The sequence below is a fragment of the Triticum dicoccoides genome, chromosome 4A (assembly GCF_002162155.2).
Source record: "Triticum dicoccoides isolate Atlit2015 ecotype Zavitan chromosome 4A, WEW_v2.0, whole genome shotgun sequence".
Lineage (NCBI taxonomy): Eukaryota > Viridiplantae > Streptophyta > Magnoliopsida > Poales > Poaceae > Triticum > Triticum dicoccoides.
In genome coordinates this window covers 507,644,134-507,657,684 of record NC_041386.1, presented here as the reverse complement: position 1 = coordinate 507,657,684, position 13,551 = coordinate 507,644,134, and the positions used below count along the sequence as shown (strand labels likewise).

General features: G+C 40.1%; 2 long non-coding RNA genes and 1 pseudogene across 5 annotated transcripts; 1 reads left to right on the top strand and 2 right to left on the bottom strand.

Moving 5' to 3' along the window:
• The first annotated feature begins 1,033 nt into the window (after nucleotides 1-1,033).
• Nucleotides 1,034-4,537, top strand: LOC119289023 (annotated as a pseudogene).
• Nucleotides 4,538-5,642: 1,105 nt separating this feature from the next.
• Nucleotides 5,643-7,321, bottom strand: LOC119289022. 2 transcript variants are annotated; one of them, XR_005141396.1, is made up of 3 exons: nucleotides 7,121-7,321; nucleotides 6,878-6,987; nucleotides 5,643-5,907 (listed from the first exon to the last, which is right to left on the bottom strand). It is a non-coding gene; the product is annotated as an uncharacterized LOC119289022 (long non-coding RNA). The 2 variants fall into 2 exon arrangements; XR_005141397.1 differs by lacking the exon at nucleotides 6,878-6,987.
• A 2,948-nt stretch (nucleotides 7,322-10,269) lies between these two features.
• On the bottom strand, nucleotides 10,270-11,914 carry LOC119289021. Of its 3 annotated transcripts, XR_005141395.1 has the most exons (4): nucleotides 11,866-11,914; nucleotides 11,637-11,712; nucleotides 10,647-10,754; nucleotides 10,270-10,551 (listed from the first exon to the last, which is right to left on the bottom strand). It is a non-coding gene; the product is annotated as an uncharacterized LOC119289021 (long non-coding RNA). The 3 variants fall into 3 exon arrangements; XR_005141394.1 differs by having other exon boundaries at nucleotides 11,637-11,903; XR_005141393.1 differs by lacking the exons at nucleotides 11,637-11,712; nucleotides 11,866-11,914 and adding an exon at nucleotides 11,230-11,384.
• Nucleotides 11,915-13,551: the final 1,637 nt, after the last annotated feature.

Genomic DNA, 13,551 nt, shown 5'->3' with positions numbered 1-13,551 from the left:
GATGAGAGGAGTGTTAGTGATGATGATGGCGATGTTTTCCCCCTCCCGGAGGGAAGTGTCTCCGGCAGAACAACTCCGCTAGAGCCCTAGATTGGTTCCGCCAAGGTTCCGCCTCGTGGCGGCGGAGTCTCGTCCTGAAAGCTTGCTTATGATTTTTCTTCGGACAAAAGACTTCATATAGCAGAAGATGGCCACCGGAGGGCCACCAGGGGGCCCACGAGGTAGGGGGCGCGCCCAGGGGGGTAGGGTGCGCCCCCCACCCTCGTGCCTGGTGGGTGGCCCCCCTCTGGTATTTCTTCCGCTCAATATTTTTTATATATTTTGAAAATAACTTCCGTGGAGTTTCAGGACTTTTGGAGTTGTGCAGAATAGGTCTCTAATATTTGCTCCTTTTCCAGCCCAGAATTCCAGCTGTCGGCATTCTCCCTCTTCATGTAAACCTTGTAAAATAAGAGAGAATCTATACCTATACTAATTAGCGACTCCCTAATAATTCCCACATTAATTAGAAAATAGGAGCCGTACATCTAATGATGGGACCGAGTTATTACGGTCTAGATTAACCCATACAATTTGAGGCTGAAAAAATTAAGTTCGCTTATTAAACAGACTGATTCACAAAGCCCAAAATCATTGGACGACTGAGTCAGAAGAAAAGGCCCATAGCGCCGTCATGTAAACCTTGTAAAATAAGAGAGAATCTATACCTATACTAATTAGCGACTCCCTAATAATTCCCACATTAATTAGAAAATAGGAGCCGTACATCTAATGATGGGACCGAGTTATTACGGTCTAGATTAACCCATACAATTTGAGGCTGAAAAAATTAAGTTCGCTTATTAAACAGACTGATTCACAAAGCCCAAAATCATTGGACGACTGAGTCAGAAGAAAAGGCCCATAGCGCCGTGAGTCAAGAAAAGGCCCGTAGCGCTCTCCACCATCTCTTCCATTACCAAATAAAAAAGAGACCCCCGTTCACAAAAAAGGAGACCTGAACCAATCCTAATTTCTTTCTCAATCTCATCTCTCTCTCTTGAACTCCCAGGTCTCTCCGCATCTCCCCATGATGACCAGATCCATGTCTCTCAAATTGGAGCAAGGAATTTGGGCATGGATCCATCTCTCAATCACGTCTCTCTCTTTCTCTCAAACTCTCAGGTCTCTTCTCTCCTCACCTCAAATTGCAGCAAGGACTCTTTTATCCTCACTTCAAATTGCATCAAGGACTCTTCTATCCTCACCTCAAATTGCAGCAAGGACGTTGGGGCGTGGATCTCCTGCGCTCAACGAGGTTATCGCAATAAATTATTTTCCTCATGTGGATCAGGTTCCCCTTCTCACATTGATTTTCTTTTTGCTAGATTGGATTCAAAAAAAAATCTAAGGATTCAATTTCAAATCTAATCTTCTCACGTATGCTCTTTGGATACGTCACAGAGATCGGCTCGGGGCAGAACTAAGCCCATAAGGCTAGCTTATAAATTAAGCCTGCAGCCTAACATAGACCATCTCAAATCAAGGAGGCTCTGTTCGTTGTCAGCATCGTCATTGGTCAGATTCTCCTATTAGGTGCGATAGTTGCCTCTGTTCAGTTGCTTTTCACCCAATTTTTAGATGATTATTTTTTCTGTTGGTTCAATCACATTGTTAGGCTTTGCACTTACTATGTCATACAAACTAATCTTTCTTTCTGATTATAAAGTCTTTGATTTGGCTAAGACTATAACAAGTTCTAATCTTCACTGTTCGCTTACAGGTCAAATTCTTTTGTTTTCAATTGAAACAATGGCATACGATATGCTCGATGCGATTAACAATGGGAAGGATTCCTGGAAAGTGAAGGTCAGAGTAATTAGGCTATGGGACGCCATTAACCTCAATAACAATGAACTAATTAGCCTTGACATGATACTGCTTGATGAACAGGTCAGTTTATTGCTAAAAGGATTTTTTTTCAACATAAATAGGTCACTATAAATACCAATGCATCTTCTCGCTGCATTATAATGTTTCAGGGCACTATGATACATGCGAAGGTAATAAAACATATGGTTAACAAGTTTAGGCCATTGATCCAAGAAGGTTTAGTCTACATGATAGCAAATTTCAAGGTTACATCTGCCATGAATTTCTGTCCAGTTGAAGGCGACAAGATTATTAACTTCTTGCACACAACAAAAATTCAAGAGATTAAGGGACTTAAAAATATCAGAATAGCAGAACAAAGTTTCATGTTTTGTAGTGTTGAAGTTCTTTCCAGAAGAGATGGCCAGAGGATGTACTTATCCGGTATGATTGTATTTGTTTAAATTATTAACTTGAATCTTCACCACATATTAATACCATCTTATTTAGCAGATGTCATTGGGGTAGCAAGTTATATAGGGAATATTGAAGAGACGGAGACAACTCATGGGATTTCCAAGATTCGAGATATTGTACTTCGAATTGAGTAAGTACACTTAAATAAAATTGTATGAATAAAATATCATGGCTGCTCATAGTCATGTCTGTTGGAATATACAGGGATCAAAAAGTTAATATTAGACTCTGGGGCAATAAGGTTGACCAAATTGATGAAGATTCTATGGGACGTGTTGTCATAGTAACATCAACAACGGTCAGAAAATTGAAAGGTTTGTATTTATATCAATCAAGGGTAAGTAGTGTTATGCATGTCTTTTTTGTATTCGAAATTTAATATCAAGTGCTTGTAGAGTACTCGCTGTCATCTACAGGTGCGACCAAAGTATATATCGATTTGGATATCCTTGAAACAGCTGAGCTCCAAACGAGGTGCAACCATTTTTCCGCAATAATATGAAGAAATCCTATTTAGTCATGTACATGGATACTTACCTCATGCGAAAATAGGTATTGCTTGGAAGATGATATCATAGAGGAAACAGGGCCGGAAGCCCACTTGCAAGGAACAATTCAAGAACAAATGCTCTATAACAGAAAGACACTAAGAGAAATAACTGAAATTGCATATGAATCTGAAAAACAGGTATTTATGATTAACTTTTAAATTCTTTTTTCATATGTTTTATGTGCTAATTTAACCTACAATGGACAGGAAAAGTTCTATACTGCAGAAGCAACCATTAAGTCAATTGATACATCAGATGAGTGGTACTACATAGGATGCGGCAAATGTAACAAAAAACTACAAAAAGAAGGGAATCACTTCTACTGTCCAAAATGTGAGAAAGAACCTGAGAAGACATGTCCAAGGTAAATTTGATAATATCTCATGTTTTAGGTAGTAATTTATCCTCCACTTACCAGATGTGTCATTTTGTTACTAGGTACAAACTTAAGCTAGAGATATGTGATCATACTGCAACAACAACTTGCACCATGTTTGAGACAGAAGCAAAAAAACTGATTAAGCAATCTGCAAGATTCTTGATAGATAGGGATGAATGTGATATCCATGAGCACGAAGAATTTTTTTAGAAAACATGTGGGCAGAGATTGATTTTTCAGTTCAGACTGAATGACTATAATTTCAAGTACGGTTACCAAGATTACACTGTTCATAGAATATTTTTTATGGACTCTGAAGAAGATTCATCGGTACAACACGTTAATGTTGAACAGGTATCGTCTATTTGTACTACGATGCTCCATAACATTTTGTATATGTGCATGCCATATTTTACAATGAATGTTTATGGAAACTAACTCAATTTGTCATGTTTTTGTAGAACACTACAAAGGGCACTAAAAAGTCTAGGACTAGGAACACATGTCGCGTTGTACATTCTGATGAAGAATCAGAAGAGGATAGCCAAGAGAAAGATGAATGCAAATTCAAGGAATCTAGACCCAAAAGAAAGCGTACAATAAGCATTACTGAAGATGAAGATTCCGAAAAAGATGGAATTGAGAATTATTCAAAGACCAGCATAACGCTTACTGGTGTTGATAAGGGATCTAAGAAGAAAGGAATTCAGAATAATAACCATGTAAGTTTCTTGGTGCATTTTCATGTTCTTTCATAGTTGTTGTACACCTCTCTAACTGGTATAAATGTTCGCAGGAGCAAGTGAACAAATTATCACTTTCAAAAACTATAAAGCAAGAATCAGAGGATGATGAACTCACTATTGACCAGACTAAAAGGGGTAGGAGACGGAGCACAAGTCGTGCTGCACATCTTGACGATGAATCAAAAGCTGAAGGTAGTCAGGAAATAAACAAATCCAAATATATGGAATCAAGCCCCAAGAGGAAGCGTGTTGTACGCAAATGCGCCGGTGTTGATCAGGAGCACAATGATTCAAGGCCTAGGACAAGGCTTAGTTGTGTCGATAAAAAATCACTGAGCAAAGGCATTCAGAAGTCTAGTGTATTAAGGACTCGAAAGACAAGTCACTAATTAGTGGAGATCTGTTAATTTAGGATGTAGTACAATAGATGGGAAAATCACATTTGTACTATATGAACTTCATCATTGTTTAAGATATTTGTAATAAACGTAAAGGCATACCTTTGTGTTAGTAAGTTATTATTCTCTCTATTATTCAGAAGTAAATGTTTGGTGTAATTCTGAATAGTCTAAAACAATTCAATCTTAGTTACCTTAGTTGCTTGCTATATGAAGAAAGCATGACAGCTAAAAGAACAATTCTGTGGTTCATGGTTGAGTCCATATTTGATTCTGTTGTAGCATTTGATCGCCAGCATCAGGAACTGATTTCTCTCCGTAAGTGCATCCCTTTTAATTAGAAACAATTGATTTCTCTCCGTAAGTGCATCCCTTTTAATTAGAAACAGCAGTGGAGTTTATCCATCCTGTTCGCCAAATTTGTACCAGGTTCCAACTCTGGTAGGAATTAATTAGGGTGCTCTCTTCATATGTGCTAGCCTCCCCAAGCTAGCCGGTGGAGGGATTGATCAGCTACCCTTTTTTACATGGATCAGATAGCTTTTTGGTACGACTAACCTCCCTACAGAATCAATCCATTTGTTTGCTTTGCTAGCTTGGTTGGGCACACACGTTTACAGAGGAGGTCCTGATTCAGTGATTTCCTAAAGTCAGTTTTCAGCTTGACCTGTGTTGCGTGCATAGAGATTTCACATACACTAAGCCTGGGGCATAACCAATTCTACCTGTCACCCTAGCGTACATAGAGATTTCTCATACACTAAGCCTGGGGCATAACCCATTCTACCTGTCGCTTAGCTCTGACATACATGCTCCAGTACGCACTGCATTCTGTCTTGCCATCTAGCCCTATCATGCATGGCCGACCATGACTCAAGTTTAGACTGGAATTAAATATTGGTTTTTCCATGAAGACATGTAGATAAGCACGAGTTCTGGATGGTTAAACACACGGATAGAAATTTGAATGAGCATATATAAGACATACATCGCTAAGACTAACTGCTCAGATCTAAACGTACGCGTGACAAATTCTACACAACAAAATCCTCTTATCTCTCTTTTGGTATTTTTTTTTTGGTAAAATATAGTATCAAGTCAATTCGTCTCGCCGCCGATCACATCCTTCATCCCGGCAAGACAGCACCTCTGATCTCATCCTACATCACGTACAGGCGATAATTAATCCTTACACGGCAAGCAGTAAGGAGCGAATAGGTTGTGTGCGAGTACTTGCAGGTATTCATTACCAACTTCCACTATTATATGCATCAACTCCGTAATCTCATCACATATGTTTTGTTAATTGCAACTACAGAGAAATTGATGAACAAACATCAAAATTAGTTTGCCAATTACAAACCATATAGTATGTCCTTTGCTTAAAAGGTAATAACACATGTACATGATCTAAAATTCTTTGTTGGCATACTATCAGTAGGAGAACAGGAATATTTCCAGGAAACTGATTGATCCAGACAACATCCTTCAAAACAATGTGGTACCTGACATGTATACATTAAACTTATCGTCAGCAACTAAGAATTTCCGGACAAGTAAAATAAGGTGCTTACAAGATGTCCTCACTATCATTTACTGCTTACATACTTTGTGATAACCCCGATGAGGAATAAAATTCTAAGAAAGTTAAATATGATTGGATTTCGACTATCAATATGATAATAGTCCATCCAAGTGCACGGGTCAACTATCAAAATACTTGATACTCTTTGCATGTTGTTGTTCTTGGACAAAATCCTTACATTTTTCCCTCATATTTTTCAGGATTAACTACCTGCAGTCAGCATGCGTCGAACTCGCAATGGACTCGACAAAAACAACAATAGGTATTCGTTACCACAATATAAAAACAATTTTATACCCATTAATTTACCTAGATTATTAAAATGGCACCAAAATCTAATGCAGCAATGAAAGACCTGACAAAGCAACCTCCAAACTTGCCACTCTACAATCTAATGATAATCAACCAGACATCATTAGAGCAGCAATGAAGGATGCTGCACGGAAAAGGAAAGAAATACTTCAGCAGAAAAGGAATCAGGTGCTTATAAGATGTCCTCACTAGCATGTACTTAATTTTTTTTGTGATGTTCCCAGTGAGGAATAGATTTTAATTTCTACAGTCAAGGTTAAATATTCAGTGAGAAATAAAACATGGGGTACATGCCAGATCTTTGCCTCCAGAAAAGAAATACTGCTAACTTCCATATACTTAATTCTATCTGCATGTTGTTGCTCTCAAACAAAGCGTTACAATTTTTCCCTCATTTCAGGATTCACTAGCTGCACTCAACTTGAGTCGAAGTAACGGTGGACCAAATCAAAACAACAGAAGGTATTCATTACCCCAATACCAAAAAATAATTATATAGCCATTAATTTTCCTGGATTATTCAAATGATACCAAAATATAATGCAGCAGTATATTGGGTGATCAAACAATACAAATACCTAAGCAAGGAACCTCACAGCTTGCGACAGTAGAATCTAATGATAGTCAATTAGATATTATCAGAGCAGCAAGGAAGGAAGCTAGACGAAAAAGGAAAGAGATACTCCAGCTGAAAAGGGAAAGGAAACGAATAAGGACAGCAAAAGACAGAGGTGTGGTATCGATCAAGCATTAGCCAAGCATGAGATTAGCAGACTGATCCGTCGATTGCGACGACTTTCTAAGTGAAAACAGAAACTTACATCGTACAACACGCATTTGTAGAACCGATCCCCTGCCTGCTGACCAGATCTCGCTACGTTCGTGACGACCTGGTCCCCGCAGAATGGGCAAGGCATGAGAGGGAGGGGCCAATCCCGTGGGACGGGGAGAGAAGTTGATGACGAGGCAGACATGGCGGAGAGGATGAGATTGCAGATGGGGGTGGATGAGCACTGAGAATGCTTGGAGAAAATAAATGAAAGCGGTGGGTGGATGGAGAGTGGAGTTAAGTAGCTGGGGCAATTATTACCGGACGACGCCGTTGGGTGGTGAACGGACACATACGGCTCAGGCTGAGTAACATAGGTAGTAACATAGATGCCACATAAGAAAAATGATGATGTGGCAAGTAGTCAATGAGGAGAGAGGCAAATAGAGTAACATAATATGTTACCATCACATAGCGGTTTCCAATGCATAATGAGTCTACAAAGTAATAAATGAAGGCAACTATGTTACCACACCTATGACACTACCAACTATGAAGGTAGTAACATAGACTAGTAACATATGTATGTTACTAGTCTAAGTTACTCCCCACTATGACCAGCCTCATGTGGCTCAGTTGATAAGCCGAGCCATCTCTTGCCATCCTGTACCTCTACGGCTGGGCAACGGCGCGGCTCAATAAATGACCGACTGCGGCGCGGGGAGAAACTCCATATACGGTAACGCAATACAGGAAGACGCGCGGATCTTAACGCGGACCACCGGCGTAGATATAGGGATCAGCTGAGCTCGAGCTCAGAAACAGATTTTCGCTGTGAAGTATCAAATATAGCAAAGGGTGTCACTCAAGTTTCAAATTTGGGAAAACCAAATTGCGTTTGTGAATTTTGCAATGCCATTATGTGGCATGGAGAGAGAAGCACAAACACACGTAACATCACAGTTCCAAAATTTGGTCTCTGCTGCAAGGAAGGGAAAATTAAATTACCACCACTGAAGCAAGCTCCGTTGTATCTCCGACAGCTACTACGTTACAATGAAAGAGGAGAGTCATCCAATTTTCGCCAGAACATCAGGTTGTACAATTACATGTTCGCGTTCACTTCAATGGGAGGAAAGGTTGACTATGAAATTAATAAGCAGACACCTGGACCATATGTTTTCCGTTTGAATGGCCAAAACTACCATCAGGTGGGCACTTTACTTCCTAAAGATGACGTGACGAAACCAAAATTTGCCCAATTGTACATACATGACACAGAAAATGAAGTGCGTAACAGGATTACTGCATCAACTTCAATGGAGAGTAAGACAAAGCCAGATGAAAACATTGTCAAAGGTCTACTAGAGATGCTAGATGAGCACAATGTTTTAGTCAAATCGTCTCGTATGGCAAGGGACAGGTTCGAAAACCGAGATATTAAAGATGTAAGACTAAGATTGATCAACAAAAGGTCGAAAGATGGACGGCAATACAACCTCCCATCTGCCTCAGAAGTTGCAGCACTAATTATTGGGGAACAAGATGGAGAAAATAATGAATTTGATATAATAATTGAGACCAAAGACAGAATGTTACAGAGGATTTCAGAGTTGCACCCAAGCTATATGTCAATGCAATACCCCTTGCTTTTTTCATATGGAGAAGATGGGTTCAGACCAGAAATAGAGTATCAATAAAAGAGAGGCGACAAAGGTAAGAGAAAGTATGTAACAATGCTGGAGTTTTATGCATATCGCATCCAACAACGTCTTAACCAAGCAACAACCTTGCAAATGAGTGGACGTTTGTTCCTACAGTTCTTAGTTGATGCAGCAACGTGCATTGAACAATGGAGACTAAATTGGTACAGGACAAACCAAGGTAAGCTGAGGACAGAACTATACAGAGGACTGCATGATGCAATAGAAAATGGAGATACATGAACTGAACAAGTTGGCCAAAGAATCATACTACCCTCAACATATAATGGTAGCCCTAGAAATAAGCAGCAAAACTACCAAGATGCCATGGCGATTTGTCGTTGGGCTGGCTATCCTGATCTCTTCATCACTTTTACATGCAATCCGAAATGGCCGGAAATACAGGATATGCTGGATCTAATTCCAGGCCAGAAACCTGAAGATCGTCCAGACATTGTTGCCAGAGTATTCATGTTAAAACTGAAGGAACTTATGAATGACATAAAGAACGAGAAGTGTTTCGGACAAACAATTGCGACTAAGTTTACCAACCAACTACAGATTTACTATTGCCTAGGTGATTGTCCTAAATCATTTCTTCTCAAATTTCTTTACTTGCATGCAGTTGTCTACATGATAGAGTTCCAAAAAAGAGGCCTCCCTCATGCACATATACTGGTGTTTCTACATCCAGATGATAAAGATCCCAGTCCTTCCCAGATCGACAAAATCATATCAGCCGAAATTCTTGACAAGAATAGTGATCCAGATGGGTATGACAGCAGTGCAAAATTACATGATACATGGTCCCTGTGGTCAAGCACACCCAAAATCACCATGCATGGTCGATAAAAGTTGTGCCAAACATTTCCCCAAGAGTTTTTGCACTGAAACTACAATAGATGAAGATAACTATCCAGTATATAGAAGACGAGATGATGGCAATACTGTGGACAAAAACGGAGTGAAGCTAGACAATAGATTTGTTGTGCCATACAATAGAAACATACTGATCAAGTATCAAGCCCACATAAATGTTGAATGGTGCAACAGATCAAGGTCTATAAAGTATTTATTCAAATACATCCACAAAGGAGAAGATCGAACAACTGTATTAATAGAAACAGAAGAGCAACAAAGAGAAACAAGAGGTGTCAAATTAACAAACAGGGACGACGAAATCAAGAGATACCTTGATGCTCGGTACATATCTCGATGTGAAGCCGCATGGCGCATATTTCAGTTTCCTCTTCAGTATAGAGAGCCTGTGGTTGAAAGGTTACAATTTCACCTAGAAAATGAACATGTTGTGGTATTCCCAGACTCGATGGATTTAGATAAAATCATATCTCAGCCTAACATAGAAAAGACAATGTTCACAGAATGGATGACAGCCAACCAATTGCATGAGGAAGCTCGCAGTTTGACGTATGCACAGTTTCCAACCAAATGGACTTGGCATGCAAAAGAGAAAGAATGGAGGAAAAGACGTGGTGGTAAAAAACCATAAGCAGGATTTACTATGCACAACCAACAAGCGGTGAAAAATACTACTTGAGAATGCTTCTAAATACCGTGAAAGGATGCAGATCCTATGAAGAAATCCGAACAGTTGATGGGGTTGTACATCCAACATACAAATCTGCATGTTATGCTCTTGGGCTACTTAATGACGACAAGGAGTGGGATGACTGCATCAAGGAAGCATCCCATTGGGCCTCTGCTCCTCAAATGCGCCAACTTTTCTGCACAATACTTTTATTTTGCGAGGTGACTGATCCTGCAAAGTTGTGGCAAACAAACTGGGAGTTACTATCTAAGGACATCCAACGTCGGCAAAGAAGAATACTCAATTTTCAGGCCCTAGAACTCAACTCATTGCAAATAAAGAGCCTCCTCTTGGCAGAGATCGAACACCTATTGGCTAAAGGTGGTAAGTCCCTCAAATATTTTCCAGGAATGCCACTACCAGATAGTTCGATTCTTCAAGATATAAATAATAGATTAGTAAATGAGGAACTAAACTACGATAAAGATTCTTTAAGAATAGAGCACACAGAGTTACTACAAAAGCTAAATCAAGATCAGAGGATGGCTTTTGATGTTATAATAGAATCAGTTAGCAGCAGTTGTGGAAAACTGATTTTCGTTGACGGATATGGTGGAACTGGAAAGACAGTTCTGTGGAAAGCAGTCACGACAAAATTAAGATCCGAAGGAAAAATAATTCTAGCAGTAGCTTCAAGTGGTATAGCAGCACTTCTTTTACAGGGTGGAAGAACAGCTCATTCAAGATTTCACATTCCGCTCAAAATCACAAACGAGTCAACATGCAACATCAAGCAAGGAACATTTCTCGCGGAACTAATAAAGAAAACTTCACTGATAATATGGGATGAAGCACCTATGACACACAAGCACTGTTTTGAGGCATTAGACAAGAGTTTGAGAGACATACTTCGATTCACAAATGAGGATGCCGAGCATAGACCGTTTGGAGGAATGACAGTAGTCTTGGGAGGTGACTTCAGACAAATCCTACCAGTTATACCAAAGGGGAAAAGGGAACATATCATTTCGGCATCTATAAAGAGATCCTACCTATGGAAGAACTTTGAGGAGTACCGACTCATAGAAAATATGCGTCTGAATTCATCCGAAGGTAGTCCAGAAGAGAAAGCAAAGACAACTGAATTTGCAAACTGGATACTAAACATCCGCGATGGCACAACAGCAACAATAGATGATGAAGACTGGGTTAGCATCCCAAAAGACCTTATTTTAAATAAAGGAGATGACCCAAAAGCATCTATAGTTAATAACACATACCCTGAATTACACAACAAGTACACTGATAGAACATACCTAGAGGAAAGAGCGATCCTGTGCCCAAGGAACGAGACTGTTGACCAGATTAACACCTACATCATGAGTCAAATTCCTGGAGAAGAGGTAACCTATCTCAGTTCAGATACAACATGCAAGGCAATGTCTACGGTGGAAGACAAAGATATGTTGTACCCAACTGAATTTCTAAATAGTCTAACATTTTCTGGAATACCAGATCATGAACTGAGGCTGAAAATAGGATTACCAGTAATGCTTATGAGGAACATCAATCAAAGTGCAGGACTTTGCAATGGGACAAACTGATATTAGAAATGAAATTCAGCTCATCAGCTTCAAACACTCACGCTGATGCGCTGAACATGGATATCAGAGAGGTTCAAACTAATATCACCGCTTCTAAGTTTGGCTTCGAAACCTCACAGTTTTTGCAAAGGGGCTAGCCACTGAGAAGTCATGTATGGGCTTGACCCGATGACTTCCGATTACTCTGTCATCTGAAGTTACAAAATGAAATTCAGCATTTTTGGAGCCTACTCCATTCTACCGCAGGCGCCAACGCTTATCAACAGACCATTCATTTTTGCGAAATAAATGTATGGCAAACCTCATTTCCTTTAGCACCCTTGCTGTGAGAACAAAGAACCCGGCGAATATAATCTCTGGTAAGGTCCCTTGGTAGGAGCTCAAAGTTATTTCTGAGAGATGTAGATCTAGGCATTCGACATGATTGTTATATTGTATCACATTATCCACCACTGGGCCTAATCTTATCTACAAAACAAGAAAACGTGTTAGTGCCTACATGCAGTTTTGAACATTACTACATGCCTAGCTATTTGGTTTGCAGGATTTGTAAAATGCACTAACATGCCATCTTCGCTCTGACATGATTAACATGGGCATTTGATTACATTCTAGAAAAATGTAGACTTCTTCACAAGAGGTTGGAGTGGATGAAAAGTTCCCTAAGAAAACTAGTACAGATGAATCCAAAGGAGAAATGCTTATTGATTGTAACCATATGGATCAACCAACCAATATGGGGGGGGGCATGTATGTACTGAAATCCTCCAAAAGAACCATCAGAAATCGTAGTACCTTGTCATTGTAAACTTGTAAAAAGGTGTCACAAATTGAACTCCCTTATGTTTAAGATTTAACAAGAAAGGAACATCACCTCGATATATAGCTTCTCCAGGCACGGAAAGCATCTCAGGAAACTGACAACTTGCTCCAGGTCGGGCCCGATAGATTCTAGTGCCAAGACCTTCACTGTGCGCAGTTTCAGGGTCAAACTTGTTGGAATCATTTTCTGAATAACAGACGAATAAACATCTTCAAAATTAGAAATAATGTTAATTTCTAGAAGGAGAGGTAGAAGGAGGCTGTTGTACCTGAACGGGTGTGGATCCAATAACAAGTTCGGAGTATTTGTCAGACGAGTAGCCCACCACTGTCAATTTCGGCGTAGAAATGACATTAATTCTTGTTTGACCTTCTTGATCAACTACAAGTAATCTCTCAAGTGCAGGTGTGTCCTGGATGACCATACCGTGGTCCACCTTTTGTGATGTCTTCCTGCCGCACTAGCAACACACATATATAGTCCGGAGAGTCATGGAGTTGATGTGGAAGGTACTCAACCCATTGATCGCCTGAAGACGAAGGTACTCGAGTGTAGTACAGCCACGGAGCAGGCGCTCCATGTCACCCTTTGAGAGGCAGACGACGACGAGCTCGAGGTGCTTTAGTCATGGTAGAATAAGAGCGGACGCATCATTAAGGGGCAGGAAATGGCAGTTCCTGAACTTGGCGACACGCAGCATGGGCGTGAGGCGGAGTGTGGACGTTGGCAGTGACCGCATATGCCCATCATCAAAAGTGAGCTCCTCGAGCTGATCTAGGGCAGGGGAACGGAACCAGTCATCAA